This window comes from Schistocerca gregaria, chromosome 4 (genome assembly GCF_023897955.1).
Source record: "Schistocerca gregaria isolate iqSchGreg1 chromosome 4, iqSchGreg1.2, whole genome shotgun sequence".
Taxonomy (NCBI): Eukaryota; Metazoa; Arthropoda; class Insecta; order Orthoptera; family Acrididae; genus Schistocerca; species Schistocerca gregaria.
The window spans coordinates 45270440-45289791 of record NC_064923.1 but is presented as its reverse complement, the minus strand read 5'-3'; the positions used below and the strand labels follow the sequence as shown (position 1 = coordinate 45289791).

The 19352-nt window shown below is 42.7% G+C and overlaps 1 protein-coding gene across 2 annotated transcripts in view; it reads left to right on the top strand.

Moving 5' to 3' along the window:
• Nucleotides 1-19352, top strand: part of LOC126267248 (discoidin domain-containing receptor 2-like) — a 336625-nt gene that overhangs the window by 77796 nt on the left and 239477 nt on the right. For both annotated transcript variants that reach the window (XR_007548969.1, XM_049972257.1), the window contains exon 2: nucleotides 8848-8903. The gene's annotated coding sequence lies outside the window, so the exon portion shown is untranslated. The remainder of the gene's footprint in view (nucleotides 1-8847; nucleotides 8904-19352) is intronic.

The following is a 19352-nucleotide window of genomic DNA, read 5'->3' as shown; positions in this document are numbered from 1 at the left end:
CAGCCGTTCCCTCGACCATGCATACATGTCAGAACGAAGAGACATGCTGACCATTTATACCGTATCAAATTGTGAAATGTGTTCGCAAACGGCGAACACGGTACTACCACAGCTATATAATTCACTGGAAAGAAATAAAAATTTGTGCCGGTCCGGAACTCGAACCTGGATTTCTCGCTTTGAGTGAGTGATCACCACAACAATTTCCGTAAGCACGCTTCACGTACAGATCCAAGACTTCATATAAGTCAGATGAAGACACTGCACTAAAGCATTTCATGGCAAAGCCAAGCCAATCTGCCAACTTTTGTTTACGCCGCACAACTCCTTCTTGGTGTTGAGTTTTTTTCGTCAGAATATTGTTATTCACGGATAAGACAATATGAAAACTGTTCCCTGTCATTTTTGCTATAAGAAAATTTTAATACTTATCTGAACTTTGCTCGTAATTATTAATGCTACGGCAGCCCTATGGGCTCGGAATTCCTCCACTCTGTGTTGTCTCGAAAGTTCCGGGTCTCTTAGTTATTTGTGGGCCTAAGACGGTCATGTAACTAAATGTTCTAACAATTTAAATAGGTATTGACTGTTTCCAAAATATGGTAAAAAAATTTCTCAACTTACCTCCAACAACTTAAGGAGACACAAAAGGAATTGAAAAAATTAGGAATTTATGAACACGCAAGGAATTGTAAATTACCCAGACGGTCAGAAATGTTACCAGCCGTTTTAAAGAACATGTTGACTGTTTTAGACTTGCTAAACCTATCATATCAGCTGTAGTGAAGGATATGGACGAAACAGGGACACAGTTTTGCAGTAGACAACAATCTTAAGGCATTATATACTTTACAGAAGAGCTGGAAAATGAACATCTTGCAGGAATTGGAAATGTTCGTTTAAGGCCAAGAGTTGATAAATTAGTTCCAAAACGAATTACAGACATGTTTATTCTTCACCATGTTCAATTCAATACTATATATATATATATATATATATATAGTGTGTGTGTGTGTGTGTGTGTGTGTGAGTAGAAGTATCTATGTACTGAAATCTTTTATTTTATAATTTGGTTTTAAGATCAAATTCTCACAGTCTCTCTGACAGAAGACACATGGAACGTCATATCGATAGCTAAATGGAAGCAAACTTCATTTTGACCACCAAGTTGTTCATGTTTCACAACAGAGTTGATTGTGATGTAATGGTTTAAGTGTCAGTTGCAACAATGGTTAGCCTGCCGCGGTGGTCTCGCGGTTCTAGGCGCTCAGTCCGGAACTGCGCGACTGCTACGGTCGCAGGTTCGAATCCTGCCTCGGGCATGGATATGTGTGATGTCCTTAGGTTAGCTAGGTTTAAGTAGTTCTAAGTTATAGGGGGCTCATGACCACAGATGTTAAGTCCCATAATGCTCAGAGCCATTTGAACCACTTGAGCAACAATGGTTAAGAAGATCCAAGGAGCCATAGAAACAGAGGTAACTGAACGCAATACAAAAAGACAGACTGTTCGTAAGAACAGGGCGTGTGACTATTTTAAAACAGTTTTTTGTGAGTGAAGCAGACTTACAAACGAAGTGAACATTTTCCGTCATGTTATTTTACCCATGTGTTTCTCCGCAGTATGAGCACAACACGTGCAAAGACTGTAAAAATCAATTTGAACATGTAAATGTACTTTTATAAAATATTTTTTGTATTATTTGTAGGCTGAAGAGAGGGTTTGTATCTCAAAACACGTTGATTCACGAAATAATTGAAATAGATAAGTAAAATTTTATGGTCCGTAGCGATCTCTAGAAAACGTTTTCATAAATGTTCTAAGTGCTTCTGTGAAATGAATCTCAGGACAATCTCACACGAATCCCTGTCCGTGGTACCAGTTTAATTGCATTCCATCTCACATGCCATAGCTGCCATTTCTCTGAAACGCTGTAGGAGTGCAGTTCCCAAGGCAGGTTGTCAGTGAAAGCATCCGGTCACCAGGCGTCACTCGCTTTTGACACTTGCTCTCGCACTGCTCCTCCCTTAAGGGTCTCATGCTCAAAGCTGTATGAGCAGTTCGGATACCGGCCGTCGCTGCAGTCACGGGCTGTGCGGCTGGTCCCGGCGGAGGCTCGAGTCCTCCCTCGGGCATGGGTGTGTGTTTTTGGCCTTAGGATAGTTAAGGTTAAGTAGTGTGTAAGCTTAGGGACTGATGACCTTAGCAGTTAAGTCCCCTAAGAATTCACACATATTTCAACATTTGATACCGGGAATGACTGGGATTACTCTGTGGATGAGTTATGGAGAAGACTCGAATTCTGTATTTTCAAATCATTCTAACTATAATTGCATACCCAGGAGTCATAAGTAAAAAAATAAGTCTATAAACTTTTTATGCTACCCAGTCACAAAAAAGGGTCTAATCAATAAACGTTTATGTATCAAAAACGATTTATCAATAAACGTTTGTGTATTGTTTTCCTGTCATGGACAGTACGGTAAATAGTAGAGGACTTTATTTTCGTATTTTGCTATGGAGGTTTTCCTTGATCCAGAGAATTCAGTGTGTAGGTACTTATAATACGTTTACGTTAAGTATCAGGTGATACAAATACGTAACACTTAAAATTTTCTGAATTAATCGGAACAAGTGGCTTATAGTTACCATTAGGCAACCAGTGGCGTAATTATTTGGGCTATATCAATGGAATCCCTAACAATCACGAAATCAGTAATTTTTTTGGTATGACCCTGTGGTTGTAGAATGTTGCAGCTGGAAATCAAAATAACCACCTGGACTGGTAATAAAACTACCAAAATTTAATTACATTGTTAATGTCGCTACCGTTTACTTTCTGCGGTACCGAGTGACATCAAGGATCAACTGAAAAAATGACATCCTGCAAATTGTCAGCTTCTTTGTTCAATGTTGATCTTCCACTATGCAGAATCTTTGAACAAAATGAAACCGCTAACAACCTTACACGAAATATTTACTAATAAATTTGGTATTACATTAAGCATAACCTAATTAAGTCTGTTGCAGTGGATAAAGCTCGAATGAAACGAATCTCAATTTTTATAGTATAGGAGTCTTTAATGAGAAGATGTCTTACGTTACGCCTTCCATAATTTTCGTAAAGGAAATATTCAGGAAAAGCTATTTATACTGTGCACGAACTTCTCAACTTTTCCTCGAAGAAATCGTCCCCCTCAAAGACTGTACCACACAGGGCCCGACAGCTTCTTCTGCGCGGATTATTCAAGTAATGAAAAAGGAAATTGGAATCGATGTTTTCGCTCCGGGAGGCGGGCTCTTGGGTATGGTTTCCCTGTAATGAGGACGTGACCTGCGAGCCAGTCGTTACCGACTCACGGTTCTATACAGACAACACGACGCCCAAAAGAACTGCGCCCTGGATGCTTGCTCATTACTCTGAGAGCCGGCGCAGCCACGTTAACGACGTAACTGAATTCCAGATAGTTTCCCTGTCAATATCATCGTGCCACTTCGCAGCTTCCTTTTCTTTAAGCAATCCGTCTTACAAGAATAAAGCCGTTGTGCACCGCTCACTATTCTGCACCAACGTCTTCGTCTCCACATACCACGCTGAACATTTTAGAAAATCTAATTTCTCCATATTTTCATTATCCGGTAGTGATAACACCTTTGCCTCTTCCTCTTGCACTAAGAAAACATAGGTCCTGTTGCATATGACCCAGCAGTCAGACCCTTCTTTTCGTTAGATTCTGACACATTGTTTATCGTAATTGTTCATTTTATATCTTACTTGACCACTTTCCGTTTGACAGTCTTCAGTAAGAGCATATATGAAACACTACCTGCTTAATTTTCTCCACATTACCAATGATCTGCGTCTCCATGCTGTTCTGTGCTCCTGACGATTACCTCCAGGACCGTTTTCGTCAGTTCTCGACCAATATCTGACACAAGTACCACTTCCATTCGGTAAAGATGGTGCAAGTGGCTCTGAGCACTATGAGACTTAATATTTGAGGTCATCAATCACCTAGAACTTAGTACTACTTAAACCTAACTAACCTAAGGACATCACACTCATCCCTTCCCGAGGCAGGATTCAAACCTGTGACCATAGCGGTCGCGCGGTTCCGGACTGTAGCCCCTAGAACCGCTCGGCCACAGAGGCCGGTCGACTACCGCATTTCTACTTGTCGCTGCTTTGCGTATTCTTAACTTACAATGGGATAACAGACATTGGTTACGAGCACACATCGATGGAAATCAATGGGGAAAGTTCAAAACTTGTGCCGGACCGGGATTCGAACCCGTGTCTTTTGCTTACTATGTAGTTGCTGTTACCACTGATCCATTCAGACATAGTGGCCAGTGCAACTCCACGGACAAACCATGCTTCCCGTCAGACACAGATTCTCAACTTATCCACGCGTACTAATCTAATGTCCCTTGCCCGTCAACCTCATTACTTGTGGCATTTTGCCGATTCCCGTAGGAGTTCCGACCTGGTGTGCATCTGCACTGAAGAGATCATTGGCAGTCTCACATAAAGTATATGTGTGGTCTATTCTTTTGGACATGCCTGAAAGAATAGACACCATTTTGATCCAGTAGCCATTACCAACTAAGAAACAAGCAGGCATTGATTGAAAAGAATGGGGAAAGCTGATTACATTCTATATGATAACCACTTACAGCAGTGTGTCATTCATACCCTTAATGTCAGACCAGCAATTGTTCTCCATACTAATAATCAGTACTATTCATTCGTAATCCTTTCTCTACTATAAAAGATAGACCTTAGTTTGAGGAAGAAATCTCTGAGAACGTATGTTTGGAGCACAGCATTGTAGGAGTATTCCAACGGCCTTGCAGCAGTGGTAACAACGGTTCCCGTCAGATCACCGAAGTTAAGCGCCGTAGGGCTGGGCTAACAATTGGATGGGTGACCATCAGGTCTACCGAGCGCTATTGGCAAGCCGGGTGCACTCAGCCCTTGTGAGGCAAACGGAGGAGATACTTGATTGAGAAGTAGCACCTCCGGTCCCGGAAACTGACATACGGCCGGCAGAGCGGTGTACTGACTACACGGCCCTCTATTTCCGCATCCAGTAACGCCTATGGGTTGAGTATGACACGGCGGCCGGTCCGTGCCTTCGGGTCTTCATGACCTGTTGGGGAAGAGTTTAGTTAAGTTTTATTGTAGGCATATAAATATCGATTGTGAAATAATCGGAAAAGAAGAGATCAAACAGTTTGAGATGTTAAAGACAGATACTGAAAATTCACTTTATTAATGAAAAATGGGGTTCTCCGCTGGATTGGTGATTAAGGGAATTTGTGGCAAACATATAGTAAAATGTGTGAATGGATGGCGGGGAATGGGAATCACATCCATGGTACAAGTGGGAGCCATAGAAATTAAAAACTTTAGAGGAAGACAGACAAATAAGACTATTTTGTGTGAGTAGTGCTACTAGATAGAGATTGGCGCACGAGAATGAATCGTGGAGGACCTCGTCGAACCATTCAGAACCCCCCCCCCCCCCCCTTTTGACACTGCACCACACAAGCGGCTTGTAGTGAAATTGTATGCCTATGGAATATTGACTCAGTTCCTATCAGAGATGTCCCAGTTCGTAGTGATTAATGGGAAGTCACCGAGTAAAGCAGAAGTGATTTCTGGCGTTCCCCAATATACACTCCTGGAAATGGAAAAAAGAACACATTGACACCGGTGTGTCAGACCCACCATACTTGCTCCGGACACTGAGAGAGGGCTGTACAAGCAATGATCACACGCACGGCACAGCGGACACACCAGGAACCGCGGTGTTGGCCGTCGAATGGCGCTAGCTGCGCAGCATTTGTGCACCGCCGCCGTCAGTGTCAGCCAGTTTGCCGTGGCATACGGAGCTCCATCGCAGTCTTTAACACTGGTAGCATGCCGCGACAGCGTGGACGTGAACCGTATGTGCAGTTGACGGACTTTGAGCGAGGGCGTATAGTGGGCATGCGGGAGGCCGGGTGGACGTACCGCCGAATTGCTCAACACGTGGGGGGTGAGGTCTCCACAGTACATCGATGTTGTCGCCAGTGGTCGGCGGAAGGTGCACGTGCCCGTCGACCTGGGACCGGACCGCAGCGACGCACGGATGCACGCCAAGACCGTAGGATCCTACGCAGTGCCGTAGGGGACCGCACCGCCACTTCCCAGCAAATTAGGGACACTGTTGCTCCTGGGGTATCGGCGAGGACCATTCGCAACCGTCTCCATGATGCTGGGCTACGGTCCCGCACACCGTTAGGCCGTCTTCCGCTCACGCCCCCAGATCGTGCAGCCCGCCTCCATTGGTGTCGCGACAGGCGTGAATGGAAGGACGAATGGAGACGTGTCGTCTTCAGCGATGAGAGTCGCTTCTGCCTTGGTGCCAATGATGGTCGTATGCATGTTTGGCGCCGTGCAGGTGAGCGCCACAATCAGGACTGCATACGACTGAGGCACACAGGGCCAACACCCGGCATCATGGTGTGGGGAGCGATCTCCTACACTGGCCGTACACCTCTGGTGATCGTCGAGGGGACACTGAATAGTGCACGGTACATCCAAACCGTCATCGAACCCATCGTTCCACCATTCCTAGACCGGCAAGGGAACTTGCTGTTCCAACAGGACAATGCACGTCCGCATGTATCCCGTGCCACCCAACGTGCTCTAGAAGGTGTAAGTCAAATACCCTGGCCAGCAAGATCTCCGGATCTGTCCCCCATTGAGCATGTTTGGGACTGGATGAAGCGTCGTCTCACGCGGTCTGCACGTCCAGCACGAACGCTGGTCCAACTGAGGCGCCAGGTGGAAATGGCATGGCAAGCCGTTCCACAGGACTACATCCAGCATCTCTACGATCGTCTCCATGGGAGAATAGCAGCCTGCATTGCTGCGAAAGGTGGATATACACTGTACTAGTGCCGACATTGTGCATGCTCTGTTGCCTGTGTCTATGTGCCTGTGGTTCTGTCAGTGTGATCATGTGATGTATCTGACCCCAGGAATGTGTCAATAAAGTTTCCCCTTCCTGGGACAATGAATTCACGGTGTTCTTATTTCAATTTCCAGGAGTTTGGTTTACAGGGCCTTTGCCGTTACTTATCTAAATAAACGGATGTGGAGACAATCTGAGCAACCGTATTAGCTTGCTTGCAAATGACGCTGTCGTTTATCGACTAGTAAAGTCTTCAAAAGATCGAAACAAATTGCAAAACAATTTGTGAAAGATACCTATATAGTCCAAAAATTGGCACTTGAAATAACTAAAAGTGCGAGGTCATCCACATGAGCGCTAAAAGTAATCCATTAAACTTCGGTTACACGATAAACAATGAAACCTAAAGGCTCTACATCCAACTAAATAGCTAGGAATTCCAGTTACGAACAACTTAAATTGGAACACATAGCAAATGTTGTGGCGAAAGCAAACCAAAGCCAGCGTTTTTTTGGCAGGACGCTCAGGAATGTAACAGATCTACTAAGGAGGCTGCCTACAATACGCTTGTCTGTCGTCTTTTAGAAATCTATTGCTCGGTGGGGGTTTCTTAGCAGATAGGACTGGCGGAGTGCATCGAAAAGTTTCAAAGAAGGGCAGCACGTTTTGTATTATCACGATATAGGGGAGAGAGTCTCACTGGAATGATACAGGATTTGGGGTGGACATCGTTAAAACAAAGGTGTTTTTCGTTGCGGCAGAATCTTCTCACGATATTCCAATCACCAACATTCTCCTGTGGATGCGAAAATTTTGTTTACGCCGACCTACGTAAGGAGAAACGATCACGTTGAAAAATTAATATAAATCAGAGCTCGCACGGAAAGACAAAAAAATGGTTCAAATGGCTCTGAGCACTATGGGACTTAACTTCTGAGGTCATCAGTCCCCTAGAACTTAGAACTACTTAAACCTAACTAACCTAAGGACATCAGACACATCCATGCCCGAGGCAGGATTCGAACCTGCGACCACAGCAGTCGCGTTGTTCCAGACTGTAGCGCCTAGAACCGCTCAGCTACCCAGGCCGACGGAAAGACACAGGTGACTCCTTTCCCCGAGCTGTAGGAGAATGGAATAATAGAGAACTGTGTAGACTGTTCGATGAACCCTCTGCCATGTAGATGTAGATGTAGATGTACCTGTAAATCCTGACGTATTTAGCTTTCTCTATCGTGTCCTTATCTAAAATGTTTTCTGTTTAAAACATTTCACATCTTACGCTATAGCAAACTTTCGTAACACCGTGCTTTCCCACGCTGATAACTGCATTGACGTGGGTCAGTCATTGGCCTTCGCCATCGAGAACGCGTGATAGGTCACGTACATTTGTTTTCGAATTGACGTCGATGCGCATTGTCTAGGCGCCATTGGAACGTGTGTTGTGAGATGTATTTACTCTCTTGTGTCAAGTAAGTACACTGGTCTTTAGAAAGATAGCGTTGCTTTTATCTGTGGACACGGAATGTGGAAAGTTAAAAGCTAATGATGTCGCTCGAAAAATTTGTTTGTGGTGGTCTTGTCGAATATTACGTAATAAATCCCATCCCACTCTCGTTGATGTAGTTAGGCACCTAAATGGTTTTCACTCACCCGTTTTACATTTAATTTTATACAATTTTCACGTTACCCTCACCTAATACACTTATAGGATTCAAGCTGTTTTGAAATTCGCTGCACTGGCGTCGAAGGGTACCGCTCAAAAGAAGCTCGATCGTCCATGTCAGAGCTGAGGTATAAGTTAGGACATACTAAATGCTATTGTTCTTCTACTTTTAACATTGCAGGGGGCAAACCACATGATACATTTTTCTTGTTGCAGCCAGCACACCTGAACGAGAGGCGCTGTACTGGACTGTTGACGCCACAGGACAAGAGGTAATAGACGCACCAGGCTGAATTTTTTTGGCTTCCAATTTTCTAAAATATTGTTTGTAGTACTGAACCTCCGTGGCTGAATTTTTCAACGAACGAGGAACATGTTATACAGGAATGGTTCAAAGAACAATACAACAAAACAGTATTACGGTTGTTTATTTAGTTTGGTCTGGTGAACAGAAATGTAGGTGTACTACCTGCTGGCAAACGAGGCGTGGCATTATTGTTATACTACCGAAATAAAGGACTTCCAACAAAAAATACACAAAAAGTACAATCCGGGGTTTCATCATGTATCTCTCAGTTCCAAGTAAAGTCATTTGCATCGATCTTCTGAAAAGGATAAAGATGCAGCAGATTGTCGACTACGAGAAGAACTGGATAGAACTTGTATCTAGATTAATGTTCCTCTACAAAAACAAAAGGTGGGAACAAACGTTTCTTTAACGATGTGAAAGGTGTCAGACAAGAATACATTTTGTCATCATTCCTTTTCAGATTAGCCAAGGCTTTGATGATGAGAAAAAGTGTGAACAACTGCAGCATGACCGTATGATGGACTGAGCAGCCTAGACTTACGGAGCTGGATCTTGCTGATGAAATCGTTTTCTGTTAGAAACACTGTAAACAACCGTTTGTTTCTAGCATATTATATGGCAGTGTGGAGGGTAAAAATCGTAGACGGAGACCAAGAGACGAATACACTAAACAGGTTCAGGAGGATGTAGGTTGCAGTAGGTACTGGGAGATGAAGAAGCTTGCAGAGGATTTAACAGAAAAATAAATCGAAAAGAGTTTATTGAATATTAATTGTATGATGGCGAAAACTTGCCGCCCCGCAACGCCGTAAAGCTCAAAACTAAGGACCACCAAGATTGATGGAACGGTCAGATCTATAGTGCAAAAAATAAAAGGTGATAAGAGAGACGCAATGTGCGTGAAAATTAGAAACGTATGTACTCAAATATTACTGCAAAATAGGTACTGCAAGATATTCACAAAAGTTCCTTATTTCGGCATCCATAGATGTAATAAGAGAGACGTCGGTGCACAGGTCTGCTGTGGAAATTATGTAGCGTACCGGGACTCGAAACCGGGACCTTTGTCTCTCGCAGGCGTGTGCCCCAACGATTGCGATATCCAAGAACGACTCACGACCCGCCGTCACAGCTTCATTTCCGCTCATCTCCTACTTTTCTAGGATCGAGTCATAGTCCGGCACACAGTTTTAACCTGGCAGTTAAATGCACATTACGCTGCAGAGTGGAAAGTTAAGTCTGGATCAGCAGCAGAGTTGGGAATGTTCCTGGAGTCTTCCAGCATACGCGATCGGTATTGCAATTAGACTATAAGTATGTACGCAATGTTTCAGCTGTACCTCGCTACTATCCCACCGGCCGCCATACCCGTAGGTGCGACTCGGAAGACGCTAGTAAAATCAGTACACAAGGTCAATATGTTTCAGCAATTTTGAAGATGAGTTATCACCATTACGTTTAAAAAGATCAAGTGCTAAGAAGTAGCCTACGAAGCCTGCATATAATCATCTTATCTAAATTATAGGTGGTGCGAGGGAAACTAAAGGAAAGGGAAGGGATTATTGATGTCAGCTGCTTCGGGTCTCTACGCGGAATCAGCGGCGACAAGTGAAAATGTGTGCCGGGTGAGGATTCTAATCTTGAGATCTTCGTCTTACTAGGCGCTTGCGTTAACCACTGCGCTACCCGGATACAGTGTCTCACTTGCTCGATCTGTCTCGGCATGCCTCTCGGCCGACTAACATTCCCACCTAATAACAGCTGTTCGCAGCCCCCACCCGTCTCATCCACACTCGCTACTCTGAGATGGGCGCTGGAGGTCGAACGTAACTGCGCATCCGTACACAAGGTGGTGAAGTCATTGCTCATCGGGGTGAATCAACTATTTCATTGCGTGGCATCTGTTATTCGGACTCGTCATAAAGAACAGATACCAGGCACCCATATAATTTCACATAGTCGTTGCTGAAAAGTAACTGAAGCTTGCGGGGCACGTTCAACATGCTGAAAAATGAAAGGATCCTCAAAGCAGCACTGTGAAACTCTTTGAAGACTTCGTAATTCCTGGAAACTAACTTTTGTAAAGGGTCTTCTTTGCATGTACATAAACTGAGAGGAAGCTGAAAACCTGGCAGCTGATCGAGTTCTCTAGCAGGAACATTATTGCCCGTTATGTTACTTAGCCCGTTATGTTAAGTCAAAGATTCCCGACCCACGCGTTTTCAGGTCTGTTACTGTATACAGGGTGGTCCATTGATAGTGACCGGGCCAAATATTTCACGAAATAAGCGTCAAACGAAAAAACTACACAGAACGAAGCTTGTCTAGCTTGAAGGTGGAAACCAGATGGCGCTATGGTTGGCCCGATAGATGGCGCTGCCATAGGTCAAATGGATTTTTTGCACGCGTTCTATTTAGCGATGAAGTGTCATTCACCAACAGTGGTAACGTAAACGGACATAATATGCACTATTGGGCAACGAAAAATCCACGATGGTTGTGACAAGTGGAACGTCAGCAACCTTGGCGGGTTAATGAATGCTGCGGTATTATGGGAGGAAGGATAAATGGTACCAATTTTATCGATGGCAATCTAAATGGTGCAATGTATGCTGATTTCCTACGTAATGTTCTACCGATGTTACTACAAGATATTTCACTGCATGACAGAATGACGATTTACTTCCAGCATGATGGATGTCCAGCACATAGCTCGCGTGCGGTTGAAGCGGTACTGAATAGCATATTTCATGACATGTAGATTGGTCGTCCAAGCACCATACCATGGCCCGCACGTTCACCGGATATGACGTGCCCGGATTTCTTTCTGTGGGGAAAGTTGAAGGATATTTGCTATCTTGATCCACCGACAACGCGTGACAACATGCGTCAGCGCACTGTCATTGAATGATCGAACATCATGGAAGGCGAACTACTCGCTGATGAGAGGAATGTCGTTACACGTACTGCCAAATGCATTGAGGTTAACGGACATCATTTTGAGCATTTATTGCATTAATGTGGTATTTACAGGTAATCACGCTGTAACAGTATGCGTTCTCAGAAATGATAAGTTCACAAAGATACGCATATCACATTGGAACAACGAAATAAAATGTTCAAATTGTTTTCAATTTGAAAAACCTGCCTGTTACCAACTGTTCGTCTAAAATTGTGAGCCATTTGATTGTGACTATTGCAGCGGCATCTATCACAAAGCGAAAATAAATGCTCCAACTAAAACATTCATATTTCTGTACATACTACACGAATATGTAATAAAAATGGGGGTTCATATTAAAAACAACGCAACTGATTTCCGTTTGACCTATGGCAGCGCCATCTAGCGGCCCAACAATAGCGCCATCTGGTTTCCCCCCTCAAGCTAGACTGGTTTCGTTCTTTGTAGTTTTTCCGTTGACGCTTATTTCGTGAGATATTTGGCACGGTCACGATCAATGGACCACCCTGTATACTGTATCTTAATACTGAGTCAGTGGTATACACTGACGAAATTGATGCGTTACGTTGTAACAGAGCTGAAATTCTTGGAAGATGTCCCAAGGCTGCCAAAACCGGGAATCGCCTATGTTAAAGTGCATCTGTGACTGAACAAATACTCAGCAATAGCTTCACAGCATTTGTTGCAATTCACAGCCATTACATCTTTCCTTACAACAGAGCGTAAAAGACACATATTCAAGGTGTAAGACAGAGATGTACGATTTCGCCCCTACTGTTCAGTCTATACATCGAAAAAGCAATGACGGAAACGAAAAAAATCAAGACTTGCATCGAAATTCAAAATGAAAGGATGTTATTGATAAGATTCGCTGATGACCTCACTATCTTTAGTGGAACAAGAAAAATTACCCAATATAATGAATGGAAGGAACGATGTAATGAGTAGAGAATATGGAATGAGCGTAAATCGAAGAAAGGCGAAACTAATGCAAACGAGCAGAAATGAGAACAGAAACTTCACATCGGAAATGGGAATCACGAAGCAGACGATTGTATGGGATCCTACTATCTTCGTAGCAAAATAACTTATGATGGACGAAGGACTGCCAAAGGGAGCATTCCTGGCAAAGAGAAGTCTTCTGGTATCAAACATAGGCTTTAAATTGAAGAAGAATTCCTGAAAATGTTCGTTTAAAGCACAGCATTGTATGGTGGTTAATCGTGGACTGTAGGGAAACGGGAAAAGGGAATCGAAGCATTTGAGATATGATGCTATAGAAGATGGTTGAAAATTTGATGGACGGATAAAGTAAGAAATGAGGAGACTCTTCGCAGAATCGGCGAGGAAAGGAATGTATGGAAATCACTGACAATAAGGGACAATATGATAGGACTTAAGACATCAAACAATAAATTCCATGATACTATATGGAGCTATAGAGGGTTAAGAACCATACAGGAGGACACAGATTAGAGCACATGCAGAAATAATGGGAATTGCTCCTCTGACATGGAATGGTTGGCAGAGGAGAGAAATTCGTAGGTAGCCGCATCAAACTAGTCATAAGGTTGATGGCTCAAAAATAAAATCTTTTATTTGTCAACAAGCCATGAGCACTCTCAGTTACCTCAATGTGACATCAAACAGGCTTTCTCAAAGACCCCTCTGTTGAAAACACGGGACGCAAGACTCGCATCACAAACGAGCCGTTGATGGAGGAAATCTCTAACACGTTAAGTAGGCAGACAATGTAGGGAAGAAGAGCAGGTGTGATTAAGTGAATATTTACCACCACTTGCAGCATATGTTTAACAAATGGTTTTGTAGTACTTACAGTAATAAGCGAGAGGAGAGTAACACACCAAGCGTTATAATTTCTCTTATATGGTATTCATTCCAAATAGTATGAGATATTCGATTTGATGCCAGGCACGAGTGCAGTAGGACTAATTGCCATTTAGATGTTTACGTTTCTTCGTTACGGACAATGACTGAAAACTGCATGTGGGTTCATCCCGAACCGTGACGCCAACTTTTAATTTCCATATTTAAAAATAAAATACAGGTAGATCTTTTACACAGATTTTAACTTCAGCTTTCCTGTCAACATTTTTCCCAACTTTCGCAAGGAGTTTTACCACCGACACTCCTCAAAATGTTAAAGATACTCTTCCAGTTCGAGAACTGTTACCGTATCCTTCAAGTATGCTTCAACTGTTCTAAAAAAAAACTATCCCTTTTCTATGTAACCAAAAACTAGGTCGTGTTTGTGAGGAAATAAGATCAACTCCCTGTGTGAGATATATACATGCCACTCATAACAATATGTATGAGAGAGCAGTGAGCAAAGAACCATCCATAATGAATACTAGAAATTATTATCCATCATTTCTTTAGTATTAGGAAAGCTGAATATTCCATGCTGAAATTTTAAAGAGAAATATGTACACCAAATTAGCACCCGCTCGCAACACAAATATCTCCCGTCAAGATTTTATGTGTTGACCAACGCTTCACAAAATTAAGCTTGATAATATCACAAAGCATTTGAAAATATTTACATGATAAAATACGTAAACATGGCTATCGTACACAAAGTCGCTATGGTTGCGTACGGACACGCTCGTCGACTATATGTGTGTGCTGGGGGTATTTGATATAGAAGGGTGATACAAAACTTAACTCAGTAGATAGGGAAAAGGCAATCTAGTTAACTTCATTAATTTCTTTCTCAGTAACTAAGTACGATATTCGCCAATGTCAGAGAGGTAACGACGTAAGTGCAGTAAATCAGGCAAGAAAAAATTGAAAGTCTTCATGTAATATCTATGACAGGTAGAAATTAATTAAAAATGCTTAGTGCAGATAATAATTACCGAAAGAGTTAATACGGGTATATTTGAATAAAGTATGAAATTCAAGAAAGTAATCTTACACTGCTGACTCAAGATGAAGCTCTCCTCGGTACATTGACCACTGGGAGATAACAACAAACTGTACGTGTTGTCATGTTGGTCAACATCCAAAGCACACACTGTGGCGCCTGGGAGACTTTCGTGATTCCGGCTCCTCCAGGAAAAATATTTACGACGGCTATTTACTTTCTGATTTCAAGGGACGGGCGCGGCGCTTTAGTATTGAGTGTGTACTAACAAATACGAACGGGCCCTTAGGAAAACAGTGTGAAAGTCCTGGTGAGTGATGAAACATGGCACCCAATTTCTCGTTTTAAATGTCCCAGCAAAACTCAGAGAGGAAAATCTAGAGTTACATGTACTTCATTACGTGGCAAATATTGACACTGTTAGGTTTGTTGCTCATGGATATTACGTACTTTAATTAACTAAAGTTTAATTAAAAAACTATTTCGAGCACTTGCTTTGTATTAGATATGTGCTGCTTCATTATGTTTTAGTACTGGTTCGATTTTCCTGAATATGTCATTATAAAACCCTAAGTATCCATAACAAACACCTGCAGTCGACTTGATGATTATGCGACACAGGTTATAGTTATCTGTTTTCAAAGCAACAGGAGTACCCAAATTCGGCGAGAAAATTACAGCAACAAGTACATATATATCCAATTATCAATTTAACATGTTCTGCGATTAGTACTCATGCTGACAGTTTATACCTCGAGAAATGCAACAGTAGGTGTTTGCAGATAGATAGCAGGAGCCCATACAGTCGTCTGCTTCGTGATTCCTATTTCCGATGTGAAGTTTCTGTTCTCATTTCTGCTCGTTTGCATTAGGTGGTATGACGCATGCTATAAATTAAAACTATTAATAAAATAGAAAGTGTGATAATACATTCGTTAACCTGTACATTCAAATGATGTTGCAAAAGCTTCTGGGCCGTATTAGCAAATGGTGTGAGCATATTTAGCACAGGAGTACTGCAGTTTTATATTCAGTGCCTTCCACACATTGCTATCATCGTGTAATGAGGCAATAGCTGATGTAACGAACAGTACAGTACCAGTTATTACCCATTGTCCATTGTGCCTGCCCGTATCTTCACATGTGTGCCAGGCATAAACAACTATTTTCAAAAAAAGTGTACGTGAGTTGTTGTGCAGTATTTTCTGACGTAAAACAAATGAAATTAAAAAATCCGTGACGTGAGGTCAGCAGACAACTTCAGGCAGAGGGTACGCTTTTTCTCACCATATATCACTCAAATGAGCAGCAAGCGTTACGGCTCCTTTCGTTTCGCTTGTATATTTAAAAGAATTAAATGGATTAGCTATAACAGTCCCCACTCTTAATATCTGGAAGCACATGATACATCGAATGACACTGTAACATGGTTTATAAACACATAAGTCATCAATTTGTGGCACCTGCGTACGTTGACAGGTTGTCTTTAAGACTTTCTAGAAAATCTGCGAGTTTATATAGGCTAGTTCGTAGTGTGGCACAAAATAAATTTGGTTTTTCGTGAACGGCTCTCTGAAGCTTACTGTTTAAGCACCAAGTGAGCTGACCTGGATTACAGGAGCTTTACTTTATGTAATATGAGTAACGGGAAACACGAGCTATGGGCCTGCTTACACTGAAATTAAGTGTGTCGAGTCATTGGAGCTATGTTGTCTGACTTTAAGATGTCTTCCACCGTGGCGTGCGCTTCTCGCAACTTCGTCAACAGGCGACTCTATGGGAGACAAAACGTTTATTATACGCTGCTTCTGTCTGTGGCTTCAGATTATCATCAAAATCACCCATTCCTCTTTCTCCCACCGTGGAGTTTCTTTGATTCCGAGCGATATGCCTGCTGGGTAGACTCCCGTTCGAAATTGTGTTGGGCAAAGAGCACAATTTGGATAAGTTTGTGAAGAGCAACTGCTGTTGGTTCATTACTGAGCGTGCTCGTAGTCTCCAAGTACCGAAAGTGAAGGATACTCGGCGGATAACTTTGTAGCGTTTCAGTTTTAAGCGAGTTTCATCTCGCTGCGGGCGACCGTGGTGGCTTTCATCATCAAGTACTCTCTGAAACGTTTAAAAAGTTAGAGAGAAGAATGTGCAATACAGAAAAAGAGAAATGTTTGCAAAGTGACAGAAAAAGTTCCGCAGTTCCAATACTGATCTACATTCACACGTAAATAGTACAGTTTCACATTAACATTCTCCCTTTAATCCTCTGTTGGTATGTAATGACAAAAATTGTAAGTGAGGTTGCGTAGTGGTTACGACATGAGGCTGACATTCGGAAGCGGGGCGAATAGAAATGCAATTTCCGCGATTTCCTTGAATCACGTCAGGTGAACGCTGGAATGGTTCCTTTGAATGCCACAGTAAATATCCTTTCCCACCCGCGTGAAACAAGAGATAGTGTTTCATCTATAGCGCTTATGTTGCAGGCGAGATATTAATCATCTTCATATTTGCTTCAAGTAATATCTTTTGCGCGTAATAGAAAATAGTTCAGCCTGCATTCGATAAGCGCTGATATATCACAATCACGTGTGTCAAGATACGTAGAGTATGAATGAGATGTTTTTGTAATCACTCTGTTAAGCAGTAAGCTATAAATGAAACCACTGGCAGCATTAAAAGCAGCTTCATTCTGAAGGTGAGCCCTCCCATATTTTTCAACAGCAAATACTCAAGTGTTATCTGCGAATAAGATCCGGGCGTAGTGGCCAACGGTTCTAGGCTCTTCAATCTGGAACCGCGTGACCACTACAGTCGCAGGTTCGAATCCTACAACGGTTGACAGTTTGTATTATTATATCGTGAATAAGACACAGGATGAGAAAATAGCAGTTTCTTGCTTTAATTTCTGTCGCCAGTATTATTTCATTTGTATAGGATTAACTCAGCGGTACGGTCGCAGGTTGGAATCGTGCCTCGGGCATGGATGTGTGTGATGTCCTTAGGTTAGTTAGGTTGAAGTAGTTCTAAGTTCTAGGGGACTGATGACCTCAGATGTTAATTCCTATAGTGCTCTCAGTCATTTGAAGTATTTTTTGGAGAAAGATATCAAGTGTAAGATAAGCGCCATCATAGCTAGGGAAGCTACTTACGAATACTATTTAGACACAGTAGTTACTGAGACTGAATAATGAATAAATTTATCCTCAGTTACAAATCACATAAGTCATTAAAAATATATACCATTCAGTATGTATGATTCCTGGCACGTTCTGGTTGTTTTTCCTTGTTGATGATCAATTACAAAGCATACACCACAAACTCTTGGTAGCCTGATTTCATAACACAGAACTTTGCTTAAAAAGAATACAAGAACGTAAGAGCGATAGTGTGGTATCAGGTTGTTTTTATAAAAGCACTACGTCTTCAGGCCACAAGTGGTCCATCGGGACCATCCGACCGCCATATCATCCTCAGCTGAGGTTACGGATAGGAGGGGCGTGTGGTCAGCACACCGCTCTCCCGGTCGTTATGACGGGTTTCTGTGACCGGAGCCGCTACTATTCGGTCTAGTAGCTCCTCAATTGTCATCAATAGGCTGAGTGCACCCCGAAAAATTGCAACAGCGCATGGCGGCTAGATGGTCAACCATCCAAATTCCGGACACGCCTGGCAGCGCTTATCGTCGGTGATCTCACGGGAACCGGTGTATCCACTGTGGCAAGACCGTTGCCCCTGTTTCTATAGGAAACATGTAAAAAGAAAAGTTATTGTATCCAATTGTGTATTAGCTTTTTATTTATGTGCGATGGTCATTATACACGAACGAAGAAAATGAACGCTCTCTCCTCTGTGTAAGTGAACCTCCGTTAAATTTTAGATATTTTATGTTTGTTCTTGCCGTAACTGACACAATCCACTTGCAGGTTCTCACATTACTGTCATTGGTGTCACGCGCAGTTTCGTTCTAAACCGGCTTCAGATTACTGCTTCAAGTGCTGATGGCATCTTGGTGTTACGGGGTCTTCCGAACTTTCAAAGAGTCATCTTGCAGGGGTTCTTGATTTCCGGGGACAGGAAAAAGGAAGATGGAACTAGATTTGGCGCTCTAGACTACATGTACCACGGATGACTCTTCAGATCTGAAGGAGTTGCACAGCAGCACTTCTGTGTTCGCCCTCCATATTGACATGACGCAGTGTCGAGCCATGGAAGCTAGTCTCCGGCAATCTCTCCCTTATTAGCTGATAAGATTAGGAAGCTATACAAAAACAATATACAACTATCCAAGGTTGCAACGTAGCCACTACCAGAGACAAATAGGCTATGGCTGTCTCCGCACTCTCGTCCCCATTCATACATTCCACTTTCACACAGTATATTCACCCAAAATTACTAACTTACTGACAATATCTATACATCAACTCTTGCCATAAGGGAAAGTGCCTAGCCCTCGGTGAGAGATTCCGTGATCTGAGTATTGCATTCTCGATATTGTGTCTATGGTTAATTCAGCGCTTCGTTGAGGTATTGCGACACCATCTGAATAAATGGGGGTGCCCCTCTTA